Here is an 8,850-nt window from a genome sequence, read left to right on the forward strand (position 1 = left end):
TCATCAAATTTACCATAGTGAACACATAATATTTTATGTTTTGTAAGTTGGTCTTGATTTTGATATCATTCTTTATATTCTTGTTTTGATACTCTGCCTAAGAATTGGCCTCGGTCCTTTCAGGATTCCCAGCATACTTCCCCAATTCTGGATGAGACTGCTCAGGAGCAATCTCTTTCATCCACTCCGTGCCTGTTTACTGTTTTTACCCCCATCTACCCCCAGGTTCCACACACTTCCTTCAAAGTTTTGCAGGATAGTGACAGCACCATCTTCCAGGTTGGTTCCTATAAGCAATTGAATAGCTCCTCTGTCTCGCTCCTGCAAGACCACCCTACACCTCCAACATTCTATGCACCCGACCTTGCTAACCGGTTTCCCAGAGTTCTTTCTTTCCTAGGTTTCGCCACCCGAGAGGGTAAGACAATGCTTCTCACTTTTCCACCAGACTATAGTTCTACCCCTGGGCCATGAAAGTCCTACCCTTCGCCATTGAATCCCGTAAGAGGAGATGAGCCAAAGCCCAAATTGGTCATTCTCCCTTCCCCAGTTTTGAGCCTAGTTAATGCACCCTCTTCTACTTGTCCTTTCTAGGTCTTGAATCGACATTGGACTAAGGATTTGTAGCCAGGCCGACGGGCCGAAGGAGGGACCAAGGTCAGATATCACTTCAGGCCTCCCGCAATTTTCCTTAAATCCTTCGTTGTCAATCCACATACCCATCCTTAACTGCCTAAAGAAGTTTTTCCTACAGACGCAGTTAAAACTGCTTAGGATGATATTGTTGGCATCAATCTGACCTAGCATTCTCCTTCTGCCCCACAACCTAGCTACCCTGAGGTGAAAATCAAATGTCCCTACCCCCCCTCCCCGGATGGCTAATCATTCAATCCCACCCCAGGTTTGACATTCCAATTGCCCAAGGATACGAGGAGGCCTCAGTGCTTGAATCGATAGGGAACACCATAATTATTAACCAGTAATCTACTTTCGGATCCATTACAGTGCCTCTTTCTAATTGAAGTCTTCGCAGATGCCAATTCATATTTTCCAAACCAACGCAAGTGAAGGCAGGGAGCACATACCAGGTTTTATAGTCAAAAGATGAACATTTCTTGGCGTCTCCCAACACTTGGCTCTTACCACCTCCAGCGGCACGTCCTGCCCTTTCTTCCTGTAAGCAATTGCCTCTCATCCTTACCACATTTCATTTTTGTTTTCTTGTCCACCTGCTTGGCATCCCTTCTGAGAAGCCCGCCACATGATCAACGTCGTTGTCCGTCGCCCTTCCTCTCTCGTGTGGGTCTCAAGATGGGAGTCCACTTACCTTCCCATAAATGTCAATCATTAATCCTTGCCTACCGCTAGTTGATCTTGCCGTGAGTTTCTTGTTGCTCTCTCGCCACTTGCTAGCTCCCATGCCAACTGTCTTAGCCTTCGTCCCTCTGTGCGCCGTGCCAACTAGCTGACTTCTCTTTCCTCTGCCCGCCTTGACAGCTGATCCTGTCTTGAGTTGCCCGTTCCTCCACTTCTGTTTGTTGGCTCCTGTGGCCCCTGACCAACCTCTCTTCCCTCTGCCCATCGTACCATCTAGTCGGCTTTTCTGTCCTCGGTTTGCCTTGACCTCTGGCCAGCCTCTCTCCCCTCTAACCTGCATGGCCTGTCGCACCCTGATCAGGGGTATAATTTTTTAAATTTATTAAAAGCCAATACAACTTAATAAACTTTGTAACACACTACAACTATTAATAAACATTAATACTAAACATAAGATGAATATTCAGTAGGTGGAACAAGAAACGAGCCCATTGTGTTCAAGTTTTTTCATCATCCAAATGGCACAAATATAAATTTTAAATTTATTAAAAGCCAATGCAACCTAACAAACTATATAACACACTACAATCATTAATTAACATCAGTATTGAGCATACGCCAAGCATATTCCCTTGAAAATCAATTTAACCAATCAATTAGAAGAAAAAAAATCAACTTTCCCAAGTTGAAATAAAAAAAACTGTCCTAATAAAACTCCCTTCAATTATACCAATAAAAGGTTAATGTAGACTCCAAAGACTTTTATCATAATACGGCAAAAAAAGCCCTTGGAGCCTCCTAAGACTTTCTCATAATGCGGCCAAGAATGAACCGTGACAGAATCTTCGGCATTGCGTACAAGGATGAACCATCACCACCTTTCCTTTCCTTTCCCTAGTAAGAAGCTTCATTGTCTTCTTCGTTGCTTGTATCAAAATCGATTATTAATTGTGATTTTGAATGGTTTAATTTATGATTCCTTCCATTCTCTTCCGGGTTGGACGAAGATGGCATCGATATCAATCCCTTCATTCCACAGCTGTTGCAGCTTCACCATGGCAACTCTTAGGCTCCTGGCAGCTGGTAAAATTATGGTTTTTTCTTATTTCATTGTTTGAACCTCACTGTGAATTTGTATCTTGTTTCCATTACTCTCTTCCGGGTTGGATGATTATCACAATGATATTAATCTCTTCATTCCGCCACAGTTGCAGTTTGCACAGCGGGAGCACTCTTTTGTCTGATAAGTACGTTTATGATTTTTTCCTATTTCACTATCTCCTATTGAACTTCACTTTGATGAGATTATGCACTGATATCAATCTTTTCAATCAACATAATCTGTAGTTTGTTTACGGACAGGAAGATGTCACAGACTATTGGGATCCAAAGGTAAATTTACGCTTTCTACCTGTGTTACGGTTTTATTGACTCTCACTGGAAATTTTGTAGTTTGTTTGGATTAAAATCGCATTGATATCATCTATGTATCCCCTGCAGCTTCCTTTGTTCTGGGACTAATGGTGTTCTTAGGCATCCTCTTTTGCACAATACTCTCCCTAACTTGTCGTGCTTGTTTGAGGAGAATTAAATCTCGTCCTGGGAGCTCTATTTCATTGGTGGAGAAATTCCTAAAGGAAAATGCTTATGAAATGCCAATGCCAACCAGATATTCACACTCTCAACTCAAGAAGATCACAAACAACTTTGCAGAAAAGTTGGGAGAAGGAGGTTATGGTGTGGTGTATAAAGGAAAGCTTCAGAATGGCACTCTAGTGGCTGTTAAGCTTCTTGATAGGCATAGGCACAGCGAGGCCCAATTCATGAATGAAGTGGCCACCATTGGACATGTTCATCATGTCAATTTGGTTCGTCTATTGGGGTATTGCTTTGAAAGCTTTACAAGCGCCCTGCTATATGAATACATGCCTAATGGATCTCTGGATAAATTTATATTTGCCGGAAAAGGAGAAGGGGGAGTGTTAAGGTGGGAACAATTGTATTCAATTGCTTTGGGTGCGGCTCGAGGAATTGCATATTTACACCATGATTGCGACAAGCGCATCATACACTTCGACATCAAACCTCACAATATATTGCTGGACGCCGACTTCACACCAAAAGTTTCTGATTTCGGTCTGGCAAAACTTTGTGGGAAGGGAGATGACCATATATCAATGACAGCATGGATGTTGAAATCTAATTTCAACGCAGCCGTACGCTCCCCAAAACCGCCAGCAAAAACCACAAACCGGTTTAAAGATTTCTCGGACCGCCTACCTGCAGAGAATGGTTTTCGTACACAAGGGCCCGAGAAAATGTGGAGCTGACACGTGGTTCAGCCCTGACGTAACGCAACGTCATTTTCTCGGAGGTTAACGTTCAACACTTGTTGGTCTTCCGATATGGTTATCCACCGTCGGATCTGCTTCACTTTCCTCCGCCGTTGATCACCTGGAGTTGCATACGGACCCACATCAATTCAATGTTTTGCGTGGAGTAAAAGACTTATGGTTTGACCGCCGAATGAAAGAATTTAATGAATTTATGTGCTGTTCGTAGTTTTTAGGTAGATGCTTTTAATAATGTTATGGGCACGTAAGTTTTGTATGTAAAAAAGGAATGGCACATTTAAAGAGAGGTATGGTCGTTTTTATGTAATGTAATATTTAAAAGAGGGAGGTCATATATTTGTTTTGTTGAGTGTGTTGACTTTTTTTTATGTATGGCACACGGGAGGTAAATGGAATGCGTTCGCAGCAGTGAAAAGAAGAACCAGAGGTTGTATGCACAGCAGTGCACAAATGTCTTTTGTAATGTTTTTGTGAGGCATAGTAAAACAGAGGTGTAAGAAAAACCATGTGTGGTTTTGCAAGTGCATAAAGAAAATGGTGGAGCGAATTTTGTAAGCCTGTGTAAGTTTTGCTTTTACAGCAGTATGTAAAATTGTTTTACACCAGTAAATGTGAATGGAGGTTTTACAGCAGTAAATTTTAATGGGAATTTTTCCAGCAGTGTAAATTCTCATATGGAGACACAGTGAATGTTTTTTTTTGTTTTAATGAATAGAAATATTTTATGGTGAAATCCTCTGTTCCTCAGTGAATTTTTTTTAAGTCTTCTGTGTGCACAAAAGATCCTGGAAGGGTAGAAACAGAGCATTGCCTCTGTGTGTTTGTTTATTTGGTTTTTGGTATTTTCCCCATCAAAAATTCCCAACAGTGGTATCAGAGCAGGCTTAGGCTCTTTGAAGGTGACAAAGAAGCTGAAGGGAGAAGGTTTGTAGCTGCAGCAAAACTTCTCAGGCAGACAGAAGACTCAGACATCAAAGGATTCAGGTATTTCAAAAGTTTTTTTTGTGTTGCTGAAGAAACAGTCAGCTGTTTTAAACACACAGTCAAGGATTTAGAGACATAGATCAGAATACAAGGAATGGCCAGCACAAGCACTGGTATGGGTTTGTTTAACACCCAGCTCCCACAGTTTAATGGGAAGAACTATGACTACTGGGCAATAACCATGACAGCCCTGTTTGCCTCTCAAGACTTATGGGAAATAGTTGAGGAAGGTTTTCAAGAACCAGCAGATGAAACTGAGTTCAATGCACTAACTCAGGGAGAGAGAGATCAGCTGAAGAGCAATAGGAAGAAGGATTCGAAAGCCCGTATGTTGTTGTATCTAGCAGTAGACCAGAGTGTGTTTCCAAGGTTAGCAGCAGCTAAGACAGCAAATGAAGCATGGCAAACCCTCAAGACAGCCTATCAAGGCATGGAGAGAGTGAAGACAGCAAAGCTACAATTGCTGAGAAAGGATTTTGAGAATCTGTGCGTGAAGGAGTCAGATAACATTGACTCATTCTTCACTCATGTGATTGGTGTAATCACACAAATGAGAACTCATGGAGAAACCATTGAAGACAGAAGGATTGTGGAGAAAATATTGAGGGTCTTACCCTCAAAGTTTGATGCCATAGTCACCACCATCGAAGAGACAAAGGATCTCTCAAGTTATTCAGTTGATGAGCTACATGCATCACTGATAACACATGAGCAGAGGTTGAGTAGGAATGAAAACTCATCTCTTGAGCAAGCCTTCAAGACCCAGATGTCCTTTGGAAGAGGAAGAGGTCAAGGCAGAGGAAACAAAAGAGGAAGAGGCAGAAGCCAGAACAGAGGTGGAAGGAACAGCCCATCAAATGCACAAGGAAGAGGCAGCAATACAAATCAGAACCAAGGTCAAGGCAGCAGCCAACAAGGAGGACAACATCAAGCTCAAGGACAAAGGTATGATAAATCTAATGTTCAATGCTATTATTGCAAAAAGTATGGACATTATGCAAGTGATTGTAGAAAGAAACAGCATGATATGAACAATAGACAAAATGCAAATGTTACAAGAGAAAACAGCAGTCAAAATAATGTCCTGTTAGCTTGTAACATGGCTGAAACACATAGTGAGGACATATGGTTTTTAGACTCAGGTTGCAGCAACCATATGACAGGGAATATAGCCCTCTTCTCAGCCTTAAATCAAAACTTGAAATCAGAAGTCACACTAGGAACTGATAGCAAAGTCTCTGTTATGGGAAAAGGGGAGATAAAAATATTTACAAAACAAGGAGAAAGGAAAACCATAGCAGATGTCTACTATGACCCCGGAATGAGATGTAACCTATTGAGTGTTGGACAGCTTATCCAAAAGGGTTACAATGTTTACTTTGTAAATGATGTGTGCACCATCATGGACATACCACCCAGCAAAAGATGCATTGCTGAAGTGAAGATGACAAGGAACAGGATGTTCCCTCTCCGGATCAGGGCAGACATGAAAAACAAAGGAGAAATTGCAGCAGTCACCCAAGAGGCCTTCCAAAGCGTGCCAAAGGATGAGAATTGGTTATGGCACTTGAGATTCGGGCATCTAAATTTTGGAGGTCTGAATTTGTTGAGCAGAAAAGGAATGGTAAGAGGATTACCATTGATAGAGAAGCCGGACAGCCTTTGTGAAGGTTGTATATTGGGCAAACAACATAGAGAAAGTTTTCCATCAGGGAAAAGCATAAGGGCAAAGACACCCTTAGAGATTATCCACTCAGATTTGTGTGGACCAATGCAAGCTCCATCGTTAGCTGGCAGCCTATATTTCTTGACATTCATTGATGATTTTACAAGAAAGACTTGGATATATTTCCTTAAAAACAAAAGTGAAGTGTTTGAGAAATTCCAAAATTTCAAGGCATTTGTTGAAAACCAAAGCGGGCTGCATATAAAAGTTTTGAGAACTGATAGAGGAGGTGAGTATATCTCCAAGGAATTCCTAAGATTTTGTAGAGAAAATGGAATTCACAAACAGTTTACAACAAGGTACACTCCGCAGCAAAATGGAGTTGCTGAAAGGAAGAACAGGACCATCATGGATATGGCGAGGAGCATGCTAAAGGCAAAGCATTTGGGAAATGACTATTGGGCTGAAGCTGTACATTGTGCAGTTTATATATTGAACAGGTGTCCTACAAAAGCAGTCATGAACAAAGTGCCAGAAGAGGCATGGAGTGGGAGAAAGCAAAGTGTCACCCACATGAGAGTTTTTGGGTGTGTGGCCTATGCACACATTCCGGATCAGCTAAGGAGGAAGTTGGACAGCAAAGGGGAGAAATGTCTTTTCATTGGATACAGTGAGGAATCCAAGGCATACAGGTTGTATATCCCATCTACCAAGAAGTTTTTTGTCAGCAGAGATGTTCAATTCATTGAAGAGGAAGCTTGGGATGGAAGCATAGAGAAGACAGTTAATGTTAAACACTGTTTGTCTCATGATGAAGATGAAGAGGAGGTGGCTGAAATGCATCCCCAAACAGCAGCGCCAACACAAGGACAGCAAGGGACACCATTGAGGATAAATGAGAGTGCTTCTCCAAGCACACCACAAGGAGGAAATTCAAGTGCATCTTCAAGCACTTGCACACCAAGTGAAAGAGGTAAGAAATTTAGAAATCTAAGTGACATTTATGAAGAAGGAATGAATTCCTTATTTGCCTTATTTTGTCATGTTGATGATCCTATTCATTTCGAAGATGCAATCAAAGATAGGAAATGGATAGAAGCTATGGATGAGGAGATGAATGCCATAGAGAGAAACAAAACATGGGATTTGGTTGAGTTACCAAAAGGCAAAGAAGTCATTGGTGTGAAATGGGTCTATAAGACCAAGAGCAATGCTGAAGGCAAGATAGAAAGGCACAAGGCAAGGCTGGTTGTCAAAGGCTACAAGCAGCAGTATGGAAGAGATTATGAGGAGACTTTCGCCCCGGTTGCAAGAATGGAAACCGTGAGAGCAGTGCTGTCCATAGCAGCTCAAAACAAATGGAAAGTCTACCAAATGGATGTGAAATCAGCATTCCTAAATGGAGTGTTAATGGAAGAGGTTTATGTGGAACAGCCTCTCGGATATGAGAAGAAAGGTGAAGAGCACAAAGTGTGCAAATTGAAGAAAGCTCTTTATGGGCTGAAGCAAGCGCCAAGAGCATGGTACAGCAGGATAGATTCATATCTATTGGATAATGAATTTGACAAATGTGAAGGAGAACCCACAGTCTACATCAAAGAAAAGGATGGTAAGATTTTGATTGTGGTCTTATATGTTGATGATGTTATTTTCACAGGTAATGATGATCAGCTCATTAAGAATTTTAAATCAGTCATGAAGGGTGAATTTGAAATGACTGACATGGGTTTCTTGAGATACTTCTTAGGCATAGAAGTAGATCAAAATGAAAAAGGAATTTTTATATCTCAAGCAAGATATGTAAATAAAATTTTGAGCAGATTTAAGATGGAAGAATGCAAGGCAGCCATCACTCCCACAGTAATGGGATTAAAGCTCAGCAGAGAGGACAGCAGCAAGGATTTTGATCCTAGTTTGTACAAGAGTATTGTAGGCAGCCTCATGTACTTAACAGCTACTAGGCCTGATTTAATGTATGCTGTTAGTTTAATTTCCAGGTTCATGGAGAGGCCAAAGGAGGCACATTGGCAGGCAGCAAAGAGAATTTTGAGGTATGTCAAAGGCACCAAAATGTTTGGAATTTTATATCATGCCTCAGAACATTCAGATTTGGTTGGATACACAGACAGCGATTGGGCTGGAAGTGTAGATGATCGGAAGAGCACTTCCGGTTATGTTTTTAATATGGGTTCAGGAGCCATTTCATGGGCTTCTAAGAAGCAGTCCATTGTAGCATTGTCTACAGCAGAGGCTGAATATGTGGCAGCTACAGCAACAGCATGTCAAGCAGTGTGGATGAGAAAAATGTTGAGAAGCTTAGGCCAAGAGCAGGCAAAAGCGACAGTGATCTTTTGTGACAATAGCTCTGCTATTGCATTGTCAAAGAATTCAGTGTTTCATAAGAGAACGAAACACATTGATACCAGGTTTCACTACATCAGAGAATTGGTGAACAATGGAGAAATTGTCCTAGAACATTGCAGGACTCAGGAACAGGTAGCAGACATCTTGACAAAGCCATTGGATCAG

General features: G+C 41.5%; 1 pseudogene; it reads left to right on the forward strand.

The window, feature by feature from the left end:
- The first annotated feature begins 2,969 nt into the window (after window positions 1-2,969).
- Window positions 2,970-3,919, forward strand: LOC149149270 (rust resistance kinase Lr10 pseudogene; annotated as a pseudogene).
- The last annotated feature ends 4,931 nt before the right edge of the window (window positions 3,920-8,850 follow it).

Source organism: Pinus tabuliformis, chromosome 9 (assembly GCF_031772625.1).
Source record: "Pinus tabuliformis cultivar Carrire ecotype Pingquan chromosome 9, CPIR1, whole genome shotgun sequence".
Lineage (NCBI taxonomy): Eukaryota > Viridiplantae > Streptophyta > Pinopsida > Pinales > Pinaceae > Pinus > Pinus tabuliformis.